This window comes from Maniola jurtina, chromosome 16, assembly GCF_905333055.1.
Source record: "Maniola jurtina chromosome 16, ilManJurt1.1, whole genome shotgun sequence".
Classification (NCBI taxonomy): Eukaryota; Metazoa; Arthropoda; class Insecta; order Lepidoptera; family Nymphalidae; genus Maniola; species Maniola jurtina.
The window spans coordinates 7,646,943-7,664,922 of NC_060044.1; the positions used below are offsets into that span (position 1 = coordinate 7,646,943).

General features: G+C 36.3%; 1 protein-coding gene across 4 annotated transcripts in view; it reads right to left on the reverse strand.

The window, feature by feature from the left end:
* Nucleotides 1-17,980, reverse strand: part of LOC123873411 (semaphorin-2A) — a 427,879-nt gene that overhangs the window by 58,722 nt on the left and 351,177 nt on the right. The window lies entirely within an intron of this gene.

The following is a 17,980-nucleotide window of genomic DNA, read 5'->3' on the forward strand; positions in this document are numbered from 1 at the left end:
TAAAAAGCAGTTATTTTCGTACATGTTCAATATATGTAAGTCACATATAGTAAAAAAACCTAGCACGCATAGATAGCTACATATTATGTCATAGTTGTGACCGTCAAATAACACAGTTGTGACATTAACAGACCTCTCTCCATCACTTACTCCATACAATCGTAGCCCCAATTACATTTGAATATTAAGCAACGAAAGTCCATGAAATTTTGCAGACATATTCTAGAAACTAATATCTGTGCCTGTGGTGTTTTAGATTTTTCTAAAAATATGTAGTTTTAAAATAACAGGGGTTTAAAGAGTTGTATTGAATTTTTAAGAGCGCGTAACTTTGAACCCCAATATTTTTACGCAAATCTGAAAAACCACATGCATAGATATTAGTTCTCGGAACGTTTCTAAAAAATTCCATTGAGTATGATTGGTTAGTATTCCAATGAGAGACGAACTACGTTTGTATAGAGCGAGTGACGGAGAGCTCTTAACATATTTCATGCCGCGTAATATCAATTCTGAAACAGTCCCCGTATCGCGGACATTGTATTTAACCATGTAAAATAAATGTTACTTTGAATGTGACGTTGGAAAAAGGCAAACATCTCTTCCCGAGTCTCGAGACTAGCCATCCGGAAGACATTTGAATGTGTTCGCTGCTCACCTACTCGCGTCCGTCGCCTCCACTAGTATATGGAATACATTTTTCACGAAGCCAGCCGTCACTGTCTTTTGTATGGTACAAGTCTGCACTTTGTTGAATAAAGAAATTAAAGTCTCACGTCACATATTCTATCTACATTCTGCAGCAATTGTATCTAGTTTTCAACCTCCGACCCAAAACAGGGGTGTTATAAGTTGGACGTGTGTATCTGTGTATTTGTCTGTGCTTCGTAGCTCCTAAACTAATGAACCGATTTTGATTAGTTCTTTGTGATTGAAAGGTGGCTTGATCGAGAGTGTTATTAGCTATAATCCAAGAAAACCGGTTCAGCCGTTTGAAAGTTATCAGCTCTTTTCTAGTTACTGTAACCTTCACTTGTCGGGGGTGTTATAATTTTTTAATTTACACTTGTTATTATTTTTTAGATGATTTTTTTAAAAATCCCGTGAGAACTCTTTGATTTTCCGGGATAAAAGTAACCTATATTCGTTTCCAGAATGTAAACTATCTCTGTAATAAACCAAAGAAGCTTACTACTTCTTCAGTTTGGATAAGTTTTTTGATTTGACCAGATTACTGGGACAAAGGTTATTTGTTAATTCAGGGTATAAGCTATCTTCATTCCAAACAGCCAATTCGGTCCAATCATTGTGGTGTGAAGGAGTAACATTATATAACAATAATTATAATATTACATTAGGGTTAGGATATATTATAAAATACCATAACCTTTAATTTGTTATCCAAAATGTATGTACAAAGGAATTAGATTATCTATTGATTTTTATAACGTTATAGAGAGCTATAAAACAAAATGATGATTAAATCAAGTTTGTAGCAGCGACACAAACTCCGCCAGTGACAATGTTTCGCTATAAAGAAACTTTAAATTGAAAACACTAGAAGCAGATCCGAGCACGTACAAAATCAGCCCTCTTGTTTTTTCAATGACTGCTTTTGTTGCGTCGATTTTATGACCCTTTGTATCGAATTTATTCACTGCCAGCTTTCTCCCTGATTTTTAGTTACACAATTTCACGGTATTTTTTACAAATACAGGTTGACAAAGGAAAGACTATTATGTATTCTGACTTCACTCTATGGATGGATTCAGACAGTGAAACATTTTTATAATTACTCCTTTATGATTAAACAAATGGTAATACAGCAGGTAAGCAAATATTGATGATTGACACTTTTTCCAAATTTCAGCCAAATCCGTCCAGTAGTTTTTGCGTGAAGGAGCGTTTTTGCGTAACAAACATACACACACACATACAAACTTTCGCCTTTATAATATTAGTGTGAATTGTGATGTGATTAGGATTCGATTCATGTTACAATGTTTCGCCGAAAATCAAGCTCTACTTATGTTCGCGTAACAATGTTTCACACCAAATGAAGTTTGAATACATCGTATTGGCAGGCAAGGAAATCGAGCAGTTGGGAATCAAGCTACTGTATTGCTGTAATGCCTCTGGGGCGACGTTACCTTGTACGTACAATCGATTTGCTCACGTGAGGTTTCTATGTGTTATTTCATGTGCCAGGTGTCTACAACAGTATAACTATGGCATGACTACAGTACACAAATTGTATAGCCATTTTGAGAATTTACTTCGACAGATGTTTCAGACAAAACAACAGACACAAATAAGGTATTCCCTTGGTATTCCATGAAGGGTAAATAATAAAAGTACGTCATAATTTTAGTATAGGCTACACTGATATTATAAAGAGGATGGAAGAGGAAAAGTTTGGATGTAGGAGAAAATTCTTCCACTAATACATAGTTACATTGTCCTGGTCATCATACTAATATTATAAAGTCGAAAGTTTGTGTGTGTGTGTGTGTGTGTGTGTGTGTGTGTGTGTGTGTGTGTGTGTGTGTGTGTGTGTGTGTGTATGTTTGTTACTCCTTCACGCAAAAACTACTGGACGGATTCGGCTGAAATTTAGAATGGAGATAGATAATATCCTGGATTAGCACATAGGCTACTTTTAATCCCGGAAAATCAAAGAGTTCCCACGGGATTTCAAAAAATCTAAATCCACGCGGGCGAAGTCGCGGGCATCGGCTAGTGTTAAAATAAAGTTTTCCTTTATGAATATTATGGTTAGGTAAATTCATAGAGAAAACACTCTCAAATCCATACTAATATTATAAATGCGAAAGTGTGTCTGTCTGTCTGTCTGTCTGCTACCTTTTCACGGCCCAACAGTTTAACCGATTTTGACGAAATTTGGTACAGAGTTAGCTTATATCCCGAGGATGGACATAGACTACTTTTTATCCCAGAAAATCAAATATTTCCCATGGGATCTTTGAAAACCGAAATCTACGCAGACGAAGTCGCGGGCATCCTCTAGTAGGCTATAAATTTGCGCTTTTTTTTTGCGCAGGCTTCATTCGCGTCACGGTGACGCGAATGAAGTCCTGGGCAAAAGCTGGTATGTAGGCATGAAGTAGTAGTGTGTAGTAAGAAAGCAGTAAAGAACCGGAAACAGTAAGATTACCTACCTACTCTACTTTATGCCTATATAACAGGTTAAAATCGCATTGCATGTTATGAAGACAAAAAACTTTAATAAACAACGATAATCTAATAGGTACCTACTAATACTCTGACTAAAAGCATTCTAGGAATTATTTTAAAGTCAGACCAATATTTCAAAAGCTTTTACTTTTAAAGCTTCGTAATAAAGTCTGAAAAGCGTTTTAAGTTGCCGCCGCTCATGTGGGAATTGTTCTCTATATTTATATTATTGGGAAATGCAATCTGTCTGTCTGTCAGTTATTTGTAACATAATAATACAGACTGGATGTAATGGTTCTAGTAAGCGGTATGAAGATAAGCGACTGCATGGAATAGATTGCTTGATGACAGAGAAATAGACTTAAAACACGTTTCGTGAAAAGAAAAGCTTATCCATCTTTGTATACTATATCTATGGACTTCTCCAGAATGTCTCCGAACTGTAGAGTTTGTATTTATTTAATACACCTTAATATTAGCCTACTGTAGACCATAAGATGAAAAGACGAGTAAAATTCAATCCTTGTAGTTTTAGAATAGAAGGTAAGTAGAGCTTGTCTATTTTTAAAATGACGCACCCCACTACCTACATAATTTTGTGTCGTAGTGATGTGTAAATTGCGGTGGTGGGGCGCGTCATTTCAAAATAGACAAGCTCTACTATGGACCATATTATATGATGGGAGAAAAGGTGAGCTGAGTATTAGTTAAACTATCATATCCTAACAATGTCCAAAATACGGGACATCTGTGAGCCGAACATGTTCAACGTAAAGATGGAGAAAAGGACAAGACAAGGTCGGAGCCCATAGAAGGTTGTAGATCCAATAAAGATGATGACATCCCAATGTATGGTATAACAAGATAAGTTAATATATTATGTGGTTCAGATTACGGTGAATGCAATGCAGCTATTCTATGCACCGCGAATAATTACTAGTCCTAACTTTCGTAAGGTGAGCCATACTAAGATTACCTCCCTGTTATACAATAGGATAATTGTTTTTACAAAAACGATTGTTACAATTGAGTACAAAGTCTCAGCTGAAAACAAAATATACAAAATCGGTGTCGCAAAACCTGCTGTATCCAACAACTTCCATAATAATGGATTCAGTGGCAATACATTTTTCATCATTCAATCTCTGTGGATTACAATACACATATTTTAACATGTTATATACTGTATTTTTTGCACACGTTCACTTTGTTTTTATGGATAAATCATAGAATGTTTCCCAGCTTTATGAAACTTTTTGAATGGGATTTTTGTATATTATATATTTATATTTATTTTTCATGAACCAAAATAAAAATGTAGTTACAATGTTATAATAAATTAATCTAAGTGCATTGGAAATGCTTATCTCTAAACATAGATTTCTTCCAGCTTCCCGTTGAAGGTTGTGAGGGCGCATTAATACCTAACCCTTAATGTTTAATAATTATACCTTAATTAGCATAAAAACCTTTTAATACCTACCTAATCTACGAGATTGTACCATATTTTTGCTCTTGTTTTAAATTCGAATGCACTTATTTTGATTGAAGTTGAAGAGTGAAGTCAGCTTGCCCCAAAGCTCCAGAGCCGTTTAGACCATACCTACTCCACCAAGCATGGCCAAATGCGATTTGGTATAGGCTGCGTACACCTTTGAGAACATCATGGAGGCATACAGGCAACTCTCAGGCATACAGGTTTCATCACGATGTTTTCCTTCAGCGTTAGAACAGTATTTACGAAAAAAAATTAATAATAAAGATTGGTATCAAAATATACTAGGTGATTTTGTTTTATTTTGTTTTTGTTCATTCTAGGACAAAATTAAAAAAGTAGCGCGAATATTGTATGAGTTTTAGTGTTAGACATATTTAGGCCAAAATAATAAAGGCTAGGTAGAATATGCCACTCAGCGAGATTAATTTTTTATCAGTTAATCTAAAAAACAGGCTACGACTATAATTTTTTACACATCTAATCCAATTATGTCACGTGTTTATACTTTATATACTAAAACAAATCCATGTTATTTCGTCACTTCAATCACTTAACCCTTATCTTGGTTTATTTTGCATAAACATAGCTTATTTATTTAATACTTTAACAAAGGCCTAGGTTCGTATAATTTGGGGCCAAGTTATCAAGATTCCAATGAGCCTTGTCGGCACGCAAACCGTTTAACTAGTGACAGGAAAACATAAGCAATGTTTTTGGAATGTTTTTCGTATTTTATGTACGGTAAATATTTTTAGGTAAAGTTTTTTCTTAAGGAATTTAAGGAACACAACTAAGAATTCAGCTAACGAATTATGTTTGAAAGAGGTCAAGTAACCGTAACCTTATTTCTTAGGTACCAACCACGATATCAAGCATTCGACATATTGCCAAGTCTCGACAATAGGTATACCTATCTATTATTGAAAGAGATTTTTGAATTGTATGAGTAGTTTCGGAAATTACCAACTACATCCAAACTTGCTTCCCTTTTTAATAATATTAATATAGGTGTAAAATATAAGAAATTTTTGCTGCCTTTACAATGCATCAGAGACGAGATGAGACACGGGTTTTCTGACGACTTCTTTAGTGCATGGGAGCAGTCTATGATTAGCAACCATTCTACCGGTATAGACGTGCAGAAAAGCGATTTAGCGTTCCAGTACGCCATACCACATAGAAACCAATAAGGGATACGATTCACCGAGTTCAACATTTCTACAACAAACTCAAGCGATTATTAGCAGATTAACTTGACTAGCTAGTAGCTTGTTACTGTGGTAGGAGAGAAAAGCGTTTACCAATATCGGACAAATTAGATTTGTATCGGATAATCTAGTTTATCTTATCCCGTAAGGATTTGCTGTATTGACCTGTCCATAGTTCTTTGCACTAAGCTAACAAGATATAAATAAATGACTATTAAGGTTACGAGCCGACGAGTTGTGTTAAGTTGACTAAGTTAATTGTGTAAAATAGATACAATAGCTCGTCAGGCAGACTTAATAAAAAAAAAGTTAATGCTTTTGTTAAAATAAATATGTAGTTTGAGTTTAATAGCTAGAAGCTATAAGTATTTAAACCTAAGACTAATAGGTATACATATTTCATAAAGTTGAAACCAGGCAAGACATTCGTATTTTTGTCTGCAGTATTAAACACGATCCAGCGTCATGGGAATGGCGACTTTGCACCGGAAAGCGTAGCGTTGGCAGACTAGACCCACTAGGTAGGTTAGTAGGACGCCAATACCTAACATTTATAAGGAGCCGCTGGATTCAGGCGGCCGCGGCGCAAGACCATGGCATGTGGTCCCTATAAGCGTCCTTTGTAGGTAGGTATACAGCAGTAGAGTTGTAATAGTTGCTGACGATGACGAGAATTACGAGATCAAATACTAACATTGGAATTCATTCTCAAGTTAGTGGCTTCTTTAGGGGACCATTCAGACGAGATGTGTCTGAACGGTTCCCTAAAGAAGCCCCTGTCTTGACTATGAATACCAGTGTAAGTCACTTTAAAAGTTTCACTACCCGTTTGTAAAAGGTACAAGTATCTACCCATGGTAAGGTACATCTGCGACCTCATTATATAATTTTGGCGTTCCGATTTGTAAAACTTCGTGTTTCGTACACTGATGGAGGTAATTGTTTTATCGCATGAGCTCCGTGGTCAAGGAGGGAAAAAGGGGAAGGGGCCTCACAGCTGGACTCGAGGAAACTTTAACAACGCACGTTTTCAGATGGTATCGTGCTAAATTATTTTGGTCAAGGAAAGTTTCAAACTAATTCTGTTCTTACAGTGCTGTGTTATTTGTCACTACATTGTAAGTACTACGATGTTGTGGGTTTTCAGTGATTACATTGTAAAATTAATCTTGCGAATTAAACACGTCAACAGTTACCATTTATTTGTACTATAGTTACAATAATTACAAGTGTAAATTAAAAATTTTCAACACCCCCGACAAATCATTTTCAAATAAATAATTATGTAGGCAACGTCCATCTTGACAGCTTGACATTTGTCAATTGACATAATATTATGAACCTAACGGTTATATAACCTTCTTTTCTACAAGAAAACTAGAAAAGAGCTGATAACTCTTAAACGGCTGAACCAATTTTTTTGGATGATAGCTAAGAACACTCTCGATCAAGCCACCTTGCAAACAAAAAAAACTAAATTAAAATCGGTTCATTCGTTTAGGCGCTACGATGCCACAGACAGATACACAGATACACAGATACACACGTCAAACTTATAACACCCCTCTTTTTGGGTCGGGGGTTAATAAAATAGTAGTAAGTACAAATATTAAATAGGTTTTCTCTTATACAACTTTAACTTTAACTTAAAAACGTCCACTTTAAAAGCATCGTGGCTATAAAATGGTTTCGCTTTTCTCATTAGGATGGTTAATAGAACGATTAAATTTAAAAAATCTAAATTTATCTAACGTTGTATTTCTTATGCTATGTCATGTCATGTCTTTGAGTCTACCACCGATTCGTAATAAAGATTATTGAGAAAAGCCGGCGAGAAACTCAGCAGTAATTGTTCTTTTCAAATTTTTAGGTAAGTGAAGTTAACTACACATTACATTCACAAAAAACCCCATTACTCACAATTCTCCATAAAATATAATTATCACAAAGACATCCTGAAAATAATAAGAAATGGAGCCTTCAAAGTAAATATTCCTTTTGATGTTACACAATAATTACCACTGGCAGGAAGCGCGTATTTTTTTCATTTGGCAATCGCTATGGCACCGATAACGGTACACGGTGCCGATTAGATTAACCGCATACAATTGGCTTACAAGAAAACTTTCAATGTAAGAGACAGCAGTCAAATTTTCTTTGCATCTAATACATACAATAAAACAAGTGCCAGTTGGCCTCTTAAACGAAGGTTTCCGTACCATCCTTACAACATGTAAAACTACGTAGTTTTCATTTTTTTTTAATTTACATGGCAGCCATTCTGAAATTCCCCTTCTTGGTTTTTATTAGGTATTCATTTGTTATTATAGTGGCACAAAACCATACATTCTGTGAAAATCTCAACTGTACCTATTACGGTTCATGAGATAGGTACAGCTCGCTGACAGACAGACGGATGGATGGACAGTGGAGGCTTAGTAATAGGGTGCCGTTGGCAATGATGTATAGGATATAATTTTCTATCACCTGTAATATTGCCCGCAACTTCGTACGTCTAGATTTAAAGCTACAGCGACAACCTACATTTTGTAAAAAATTCCACTTTATAAACCTATCTGTAATTTAAAATTATGGATTCGTAATAATGGTCAACTTGTGTTAGCGATGGTGCTTTTACTACGAATTGAATAATAAAAAAAAAACAATTCGTGGACATAGGAAAAATTGTTAGAAGCAGAAAAAGATTTGCGTTTTTTATAATTTTTCAAGAACTTAATGGTTAGAACTAAAGCTATAAAGTCTGTTCTTAGGGATTGAGATTATTTTTATTACATATAAAAAATGTTAATTATTTGCCTGAAAAGTAGTAGCCGTCTCTTGTTCTATTTATTTGCACCATTAGCCCTCTAATACCTACTCCGTGGATTGGATTAATTTAGAACGTGCCCCGTGGGTGTTTGTATTTCGTGTTATCGCTGCACGCTGCCTTTAACAATAACACGACAGACTAGAAATTAAATATGGGTGTGTAGTTTTGAAGTTTTTTTAAAATGATTGTAACGTTTTAGTGTTTCTTAAACGATCTTCAATTTTCAATAGTTTATCACTGAAAAAAAAATTTATCGATTTATTGGAGTATAATATGGTATTAATTTTATTGTATGGTGGGGACACGCGTCATGTGACACAGTGAGGTTCTGTGAAAATGCTCTTGTACTCGTAACTTGCCCATATGTTTGAATTAATAGGGCGACGCTAAGCACCACGCGACGCGCAAATATAACAATATAGTAAACTGTCTGAAAACTGATTAACTGATAAGAATACAGTATCTATAGTTAATTATGTTGTAAAGTGTAAACAATCTATAATTAAATTGACTATCTAGAGCTTCCTTTTCCGCAGGTATAGCTTTATGAAAGGGATAGCACTTGTCAGTTTAATTTGATTTAGTTTAATTCTAGTGTATCCACAGATTAGTTAGAATGTGGCTCATTCTGTTGTACACAATCGCTAAACTAAAATGACGGTCTAAATACATTGCTATCTCTTGCACACTTCTCCTCGAGGAAAAGGATAAGTAGCAATATTTTTAGATCTGTCAATTTAGTTTAATTTAGAGATTATGAACAACAGAATTAGCTGTAATATCTGTTTATTAACCCCCGACCCAAAAAGAGGGGTGTTATAAGTTTGACGTGTGTATCTGTCTGTGGCATCGTAGCTCCTAAACTAATGAATCGATTTTAATTTAGTTTTTTTATTGTTTGAAAGGTGGCTTGATCGAGTGTGTTCTTAGCTATAATCCAAGAAAATCGCTTCAGCCGTTTGAAAGTTATCAGCTCTTTTCAAGTTACTGTAACCTTCACTTGTCGGGGGTGTTATAAGTTTTTCATTTACACTTGTTCTGTTGAGTGTAAGCTGTCTAACATGCCAATGAAGAGCCGGTGGCTGTAGGTACGTTCAAGATAATATAATATTATACAAGTTGCGATAAATTCGCGCAAGTCACTCCTCTTCAGTGCTAGTTACATTGTACTCAAGATCGAGGATCGTGACTGAAATATGATAATGCAATAGTGGGATAAAATTGACACTCTACGCTAAACTATTTGTAGAGAAGACACATTAAATATACATAGGTATTTCGATCATTTCCAGCTGTTATAATGATGTACAAAGTTAATCATATCCTTACTAATAGCATAAATCAGAAAGTGTGTCTGTCATTTTGTTGGCCTACTACCTTTTCACGGCTCCAATTTTGACGTAAGGTACAGAGATAGCGTGAATCTAGGCGAATTTAGGCTTTTTTTCACGGATTTTATATAAACCTAAATCCACGCGGACGAAATTGCGAGCATCATCTACTAATGATTTCAGATTTGTAATATTTGTGTGGAACTGATATTAAAAATCGAAGGGGTGTCTGTTTGTCTATGTGCTTTTCACGGCCCATCCGTTTAGCTGTTTTGGACTTTGGTACAGGGAAAGCTTACATCTCGGAGAGAGACATTTTACTTGGAAAATTAAATATGTAGTTTCGACGGGACTTTTAAAAACCTAAATCCCTACAGTGAGGAGGTATTCTTAGATTACTTAGATTAAGGATTATAGTTTCCACTCCGACGTAGTGGAAACCTTAATCTAAGTTAACGATTTATAATAGAGCCTTCATCAGCCGTGCAGCAGAAGAAAACTTAGCGATGTACCTTTACCACCTATGTAGCGACGTGTCTAAACTATTGGAATGCAATATAAGGAGAGTAAATTAAAGCTTGGCAACTAAACTATTTACACTGTAGGTAAATTACGTAGACGCGTGTCGCGATTAGCCCGTTCAACTCGCTTAGTATCGTCGCTTCGGTAGCGATACGTTCAAGACCAAGATTCGTGACTGAAATCTCATATAAGCGAGTTAATTTAGTTCTGCGGCGCTCGCAGTTACGGCTTGCAAATGTTCGAAATCATTAGTTTGAAGATGTTGGATAGTTTTAGATAATGTTACGCTAACTTTGCATCGTTAATTTAACTTTGAAATGCTACAAAAGTTATTCGATATTAGAGTATCACACTAATATTATAAAGGCGAAAGTTTGTGTGTGTGTGTGTGTGTGTGTGTGTGTGTGTGTGTGTGTGTGTGTGTGTGTGTGTGTGTGTGTGTGTGTGTGTGTGTGTGTGTGTGTGTGTGTGTGTGTGTGTGTGTGTGTGTGTGTGTGTGTGTGTGTGTGTGTGTGTGTGTGTGTGTGTGTGTGTGTGTGTGTGTGTGTGTGTGTGTGTGTGTGTGTGTGTGTGTGTGTGTGTGTGTGTGTGTGTGTGTGTGTGTGTGTGTGTGTGTGTGTGTGTGTGTGTGTGTGTGTGTGTGTGTGTGTGTGTGTGTGTGTGTGTGTGTGTGTGTGTGTGTGTGTGTGTGTGTGTGTGTGTGTGTGTGTGTGTGTGTGTGTGTGTGTGTGTGTGTGTGTGTGTGTGTGTGTGTGTGTGTGTGTGTGTGTGTGTGTGTGTGTGTGTGTGTGTGTGTGTGTGTGTGTGTGTGTGTGTGTGTGTGTGTGTGTGTGTGTGTGTGTGTGTGTGTGTGTGTGTGTGTGTGTGTGTGTGTGTGTGTGTGTGTGTGTGTGTGTGTGTGTGTGTGTGTGTGTGTGTGTGTGTGTGTGTGTGTGTGTGTGTGTGTGTGTGTGTGTGTGTGTGTGTGTGTGTGTGTGTGTGTGTGTGTGTGTGTGTGTGTGTGTGTGTGTGTGTGTGTGTGTGTGTGTGTGTGTGTGTGTGTGTGTGTGTGTGTGTGTGTGTGTGTGTGTGTGTGTGTGTGTGTGTGTGTGTGTGTGTGTGTGTGTGTGTGTGTGTGTGTGTGTGTGTGTGTGTGTGTGTGTGTGTGTGTGTGTGTGTGTGTGTGTGTGTGTGTGTGTGTGTGTGTGTGTGTGTGTGTGTGTGTGTGTGTGTGTGTGTGTGTGTGTGTGTGTGTGTGTGTGTGTGTGTGTGTGTGTGTGTGTGTGTGTGTGTGTGTGTGTGTGTGTGTGTGTGTGTGTGTGTGTGTGTGTGTGTGTGTGTGTGTGTGTGTGTGTGTGTGTGTGTGTGTGTGTGTGTGTGTGTGTGTGTGTGTGTGTGTGTGTGTGTGTGTGTGTGTGTGTGTGTGTGTGTGTGTGTGTGTGTGTGTGTGTGTGTGTGTGTGTGTGTGTGTGTGTGTGTGTGTGTGTGTGTGTGTGTGTGTGTGTGTGTGTGTGTTTGTTACTCCTTCACGCAAAAACTACTGGACGGATTTGTCTGAAATTTAGAATGGAGATAGATAATATCCTGGATTACCACATAGGCAACTTTTTATCCCGGAAAATCAAAGAGTTCCCACGGGATTTCGAAAAACCTAAATCCACGCGGGCGAAGTCGCGGGCATCGGCTAGTTACCTATAACATTCAATTTCTTTTGGGTAGGTTGGGTGATGCAATCCATACTTTATCCATCCATACTTAATGTTATAAATGCGAAAGTGTGTCTGTCTGTCTGTCTGCTAGCTTTTCTCGACCCAACAGAATAACTGATTCTGATGAAATTTGGTAAAGAGTTAACTTAAATCCCGGGGACGAACATAGGCCTAATCATAGGCCATAACTTTGAAAATCAAAGAGTTCCCACGGGATTTCTAAAATCTAAATCGTCAAGAAAAAAGTCGCGGGCATTATCTACTAATACCTACTTACCTATTTTAATTAAACTTATTGATATTAAGATTTTACACAATTGCGATTGTAATGCTTTTGCTTTTCCGTGAGGAAAATTATGAAAGTAATAGAAATATATTTAGTCCTGTCATTTTAGTTACGTTTAGAGATTGTGTACAACAGAATTAGCTACAATATTATGTAGGCATCTACTGTTTTTAAAATGGAAAATTTTTGTATAGATTTACAATAACTTTACAGTTTGGTATTAGAAACGTCGGTGTGATGTGTAAACAAAGTGGCTCGTAGACCTGTGTGTGTGTGTGTGTGTGTGTGTGTGTGTGTGTGTGTGTGTGTGTGTGTGTGTGTGTGTGTGTGTGTGTGTGTGTGTGTGTGTGTGTGTGTGTGTGTGTGTGTGTGTGTGTGTGTGTGTGTGTTTGTTACTCCTTCACGCAAAAACTACTGGACGGATTTGTCTGAAATTTAGAATGGAGATAGATAATATCCTGGATTACCACATAGGCAACTTTTTATCCCGGAAAATCAAAGAGTTCCCACGGGATTTCGAAAAACCTAAATCCACGCGGGCGAAGTCGCGGGCATCGGCTAGTTACCTATAACATTCAATATCTTTTGGGTAGGTTGGGTGATGCAATCCATACTTTATCCATCCATACTTAATGTTATAAATGCGAAAGTGTGTCTGTCTGTCTGTCTGCTAGCTTTTCTCGACCCAACAGAATAACTGATTCTGATGAAATTTGGTAAAGAGTTAACTTAAATCCCGGGGACGAACATAGGCCTAATCATAGGCCATAACTTTGAAAATCAAAGAGTTCCCACGGGATTTCTAAAATCTAAATCGTCAAGAAAAAAGTCGCGGGCATTATCTACTAATACCTACTTACCTATTTTAATTAAACTTATTGATATTAAGATTTTACACAATTGCGATTGTAATGCTTTTGCTTTTCCGTGAGGAAAATTATGAAAGTAATAGAAATATATTTAGTCCTGTCATTTTAGTTACGTTTAGAGATTGTGTACAACAGAATTAGCTACAATATTATGTAGGCATCTACTGTTTTTAAAATGGAAAATTTTTGTATAGATTTACAATAACTTTACAGTTTGGTATTAGAAACGTCGGTGTGATGTGTAAACAAAGTGGCTCGTAGACCTTTTGCGCAGTTTTAGTCAGTAGAGTGCACTGTTCAAGTCTGTAATTTTTATGCATTTTTCCAACAAAATTAAGGCTTTTTAAAAAAGAGAGCGTCAAAATTAAAACGCTTTAAAGAGCTTTTATAAACTGTTCATTTCTCTTTGAAGGATAAACATTTAGTATCTTCGTCGCTTGGAACAATGGTTAGAGTAAGTGTCGTTTCGCTCTGGGAACAATTGAGTGCATTCGTATAAGAGACGCTTAACAAAGGACATGAGAATTAGTGCCGGTAGTTTAAGTTACTGCATTAAGCATGTCTTTAAACTCGTTTTATTAATGAAACTAGCACATACTTGCGATTTGTCTGTGTTTCAAAGTTTTTCAGGTGACGCATTCCGATGCTTTCTTCATACAAACGTAGGAGGGTGATCACTGCATTATTTGATATTATACGCTCATAACTAAGTATTACCTATATATCGATTTTTACCGTCAATATCTAGGTTTATTGATGATAATTTTGAAAATCATTGAAAATAATATTTATTTTAAAGTTATGAACCTCGAAAGATTCCCATTTTAACTCATCATCATAAATTTCATCATAAATTTAGTTATGACAACTTTGAGCGTAAAATAGATAAGATTATGAGTATTATAATTTTAAAACAATTTAACTTGCGACATAGTTTATTTATTCATTCGTTGAAATAACTTTACATATACAGGCATAAATTTAGCAGTTTTTTCTCAAAAATTATTTTCCCAAACAACTGTTCAACCCTTTTTGCGAGCTTGATTTCGGTGAAAATTATCGTGGAGGGAAGGGCCAGCCGGCTCAATGTTAGGTGAAATAGAAAACAGATTTACTCACGTGTGCCGGCAATTTCGGTCAAGCGTACAGCGTCACCTTAAGGTGATCATTTGTTAGTTTTTAAGAAATTGATAGTTATTAAGACACTAACTGTCAAAATGTGACGCGTGCCGACGATTAGCAAGAAAAAACTTAAGCTAAAACTAAAAAGAGTTGGTGAGTAACGGGAAACGGCTGTGTAGTTGGGATACATTAATTAAACCTGCACTAACTACGCGAGTGTCTTGACCGCCAAAAGAGCGTCGCCGAGCGAGTTTTGTCTTTAGTAATACTTGTCGGTACAACAAACTAGTGCAGAGAGAGTTCTCGCGCGACGTGTGCATCACTATAGCGATCAACTATTAATATATTTATCTCTGTCATTGACATACATCAATTATTGTACCTATGTTTCTTGAACGAGAAAATAGATGGTAGCTAGTCGCTTCCTTGTCGACGGTGGGACGAATACCTTACCATTAGGACTTTAATAAACGTAAATATTTTTTCGTATTAGTAAAAACTTAAGTTATTGTTACTTAAGACTGATTTTGATCTCCTCCCAACAGTTGGTAAGGCCTCTTTAGTCCATCCTCCCCTTCCTTCGCTATTGAGCATTTATAGGTAATCAAAACTTTTTCGACCCCATTGCATCTAACCAGAGTTATTAGATATAATGTTAGAATAAGTACTCATTCTATAATTTAGCGGTTATCTCGTAAAGTCTCTTATGTCATATAATGCCATATTCTTAAAACGGTGGACCCTTGAAGCCGGCTGGCATAACTTGGGGTCAATGGAACTCAGTAGCGATTAAAAGTGTCGTAAAATGAAACCAAGTAATCTCATACGAACCGTAATAAAGTATTAACCGAGACTTAGAAGCGCTAGAGGCATCCTTATGACGTTATGAACAGAGTAATAAACCATCAAATTCAAAGAACATTAAAAACTTAATTACTCAGCGATAGACATTAAGACACTTAATCCTTAAAGAATATTAACCGTACATTTTTGGTCTTAAAGCTTTTTAGAATGAAGCGCTTAAATGGAATTTCATTATTCGGAATAATTAAGGAAATATAACTTAGTGCTTTTTAAGATGCTTTCCATGTTTCGGTTGCGTTTGAATACAAAAATTAACAAAGTAGTTACTTAGTTAAGTGCAAAACTTAAAGATAAAGAAGTTATTCATTAGCGTTTCAAAGATTTTTTAAAACTTGTGACTGTGTTATTAGAAATAGGTACTGTGCCGTGAGTGTAAGTTTTCATCTTTAAAAAAAAACGAGATACTTTGGTCACGTTAATCTGCCAATTGCTATGGTGACATCAAATCACAAGGTTAGCCCTCCATACTAAATGACAAATTCACCTCAACGCTCAGAGCGCGTCAGCTAAACTCTCGTAATTTGAAAAGTTACACTTGGGCCTTTGGAATGAATAGGTACAGTTAGTCTAAGGACTCTATTTAGATTTTGCTGGATAGTAGAATTCGCTACATAATTATTTAAATATACATAAGCTGCATTTCGCTACATATTATTTAAATATACATAAGTATAATATATAAATTAATTGAGATTAATAAAGAGTTTTCATGAAATTGAAAGCTATGATATTTAGGTACCTTTATGTGTCAACAATAATTAGTATATTCAAAAATTAATAACAGGGTGAAGCAAGTATATTCCGGTTAAATATGACTCCACCGTTTCATAAATGGCATGAAACTGACAGATCACTTGAATTCCGCCCCTTGCTGTTTATCAAGTTAACTTTATTAGATATACTTAGCAACTCGTAACATGCGTCCCATTAAAACGTTCTGTGAATATTATAATACTGTAATATGTTATGTTCATATAATACTGCTCTCTTATTTCAAGCATTTTGTCAGTGGAAAATTCAGAGGTCTGTTCAAGTTTAACAGACATTTTGTTACATGTTTCTTTCTAACGAGTTTTTTAAAGATATAGAAATAGTAGCTACTCATTCTTCTGGGTGTTGATTCTAAGAAAATTAAAATGAGACGAAGAAAAACAAATAAGGAAACAAAGGATTGGTATAGAAAGTTCGGGACATGTGGCTGAAGTAATAGTCGTTTCAGCGGAAGGAAAGTAAAAACGCGAATGAAAAAAGTTCCACGCCGATATTGAATTTTTCAAGTAACCGATAAAAAGTTGGATATTTTAACCATAAGGAAAGAATTCAGTCTGTTAGCCATTGTAATCCTTTTACCATTCATCTTCGCAGACACGAAAAGGCTCTCCCGCTTGCGCGGACTAATTCCGAATGCACCTCCAATCGTAAAAGAAGTCGTAAAGAAGCGAGTCTCCCCTCAACCGATGCACGGGAATCAGGGAACAAATAGTTGATTTCTTATTGGCTTCCGCCCAGACTCAGATTGAAAATTCGCCATAAAGACATTGGGACACGCCTGGCCAGATTAAAGGGGGAAACTAATAAAGAAAACTTTAGCGACACCGTATTTTTACCAAACGCGCTCTTAAAACTTTAGAGCCTTTATTAGGGTCTCCATGGAAATAGTTTAGAAAAAGCGAAGTGTTTCTTTTTCCTTCAAGGATATAAAAGCAGATTTCCAGTTCTTGCCATAGTAGCTTTGTGAAGTTGATTAACATTTTCAATCTTCATAATATATTTTGCGCGCGCTTTTGAAGAAAAAGCGTAGTTATTTTTAGATGTCATTAAATTCAAAATGAATTTTTATAACGCAGCGTGCTCAGAGCCGGTTGTATGTATATCAGATGGCTTTTAGCGAGGGATATAAGCGTCCATGGGCATATTCACGAGTAGCAAAAAATTATGAAATACAGCGCAACGCCGCACCGAAACACGCTGAAAGTAGTGACAGGAAGACAAGATAATAAAGACAAAACACGGCAATAAACGTGCTATGAAAACATGTCAGGGCGCGTACACTGCTTCGAATAGGAAACAGGGTAATGTGAATTTCATTTACATAAAATTATCTCGCAGGAAAAACAGTGTCTCCTTGCTGAGGTATGCCGCCTTCGGGACGCTTGTTTACACAACGCGACGTGATGGCTCCATAGGGATTCAATTTTCCAGGCTTTTAAAAAAATATCAAAACCGTCTTCATTAGATGATAAATAAGTTAAAATTTTGTTTGCTTTTATAACTTCCCATAAAAATAAATACATAACATTGAAGTTCGCAGTTTATGCATATCTTTCAGGAATATAAAAATATGTATTGCGGCTGTCTCCTTACAGCAAAATACACTATACTTTCACACCTAAGGGAGAAGTTGTAAATTTTGGCACCGCGTTGGAGCTACATAATTTCACACACGCCTCAACTCATCGTTTGGTAAAATATTAAGGTGTATAAAATTTTATTACGAGCATTACCCCCTTACCCTATTCTCCGTATAAACATTTTGTTTCGCGTCCTTCCTTCCCCCACTGACGTTC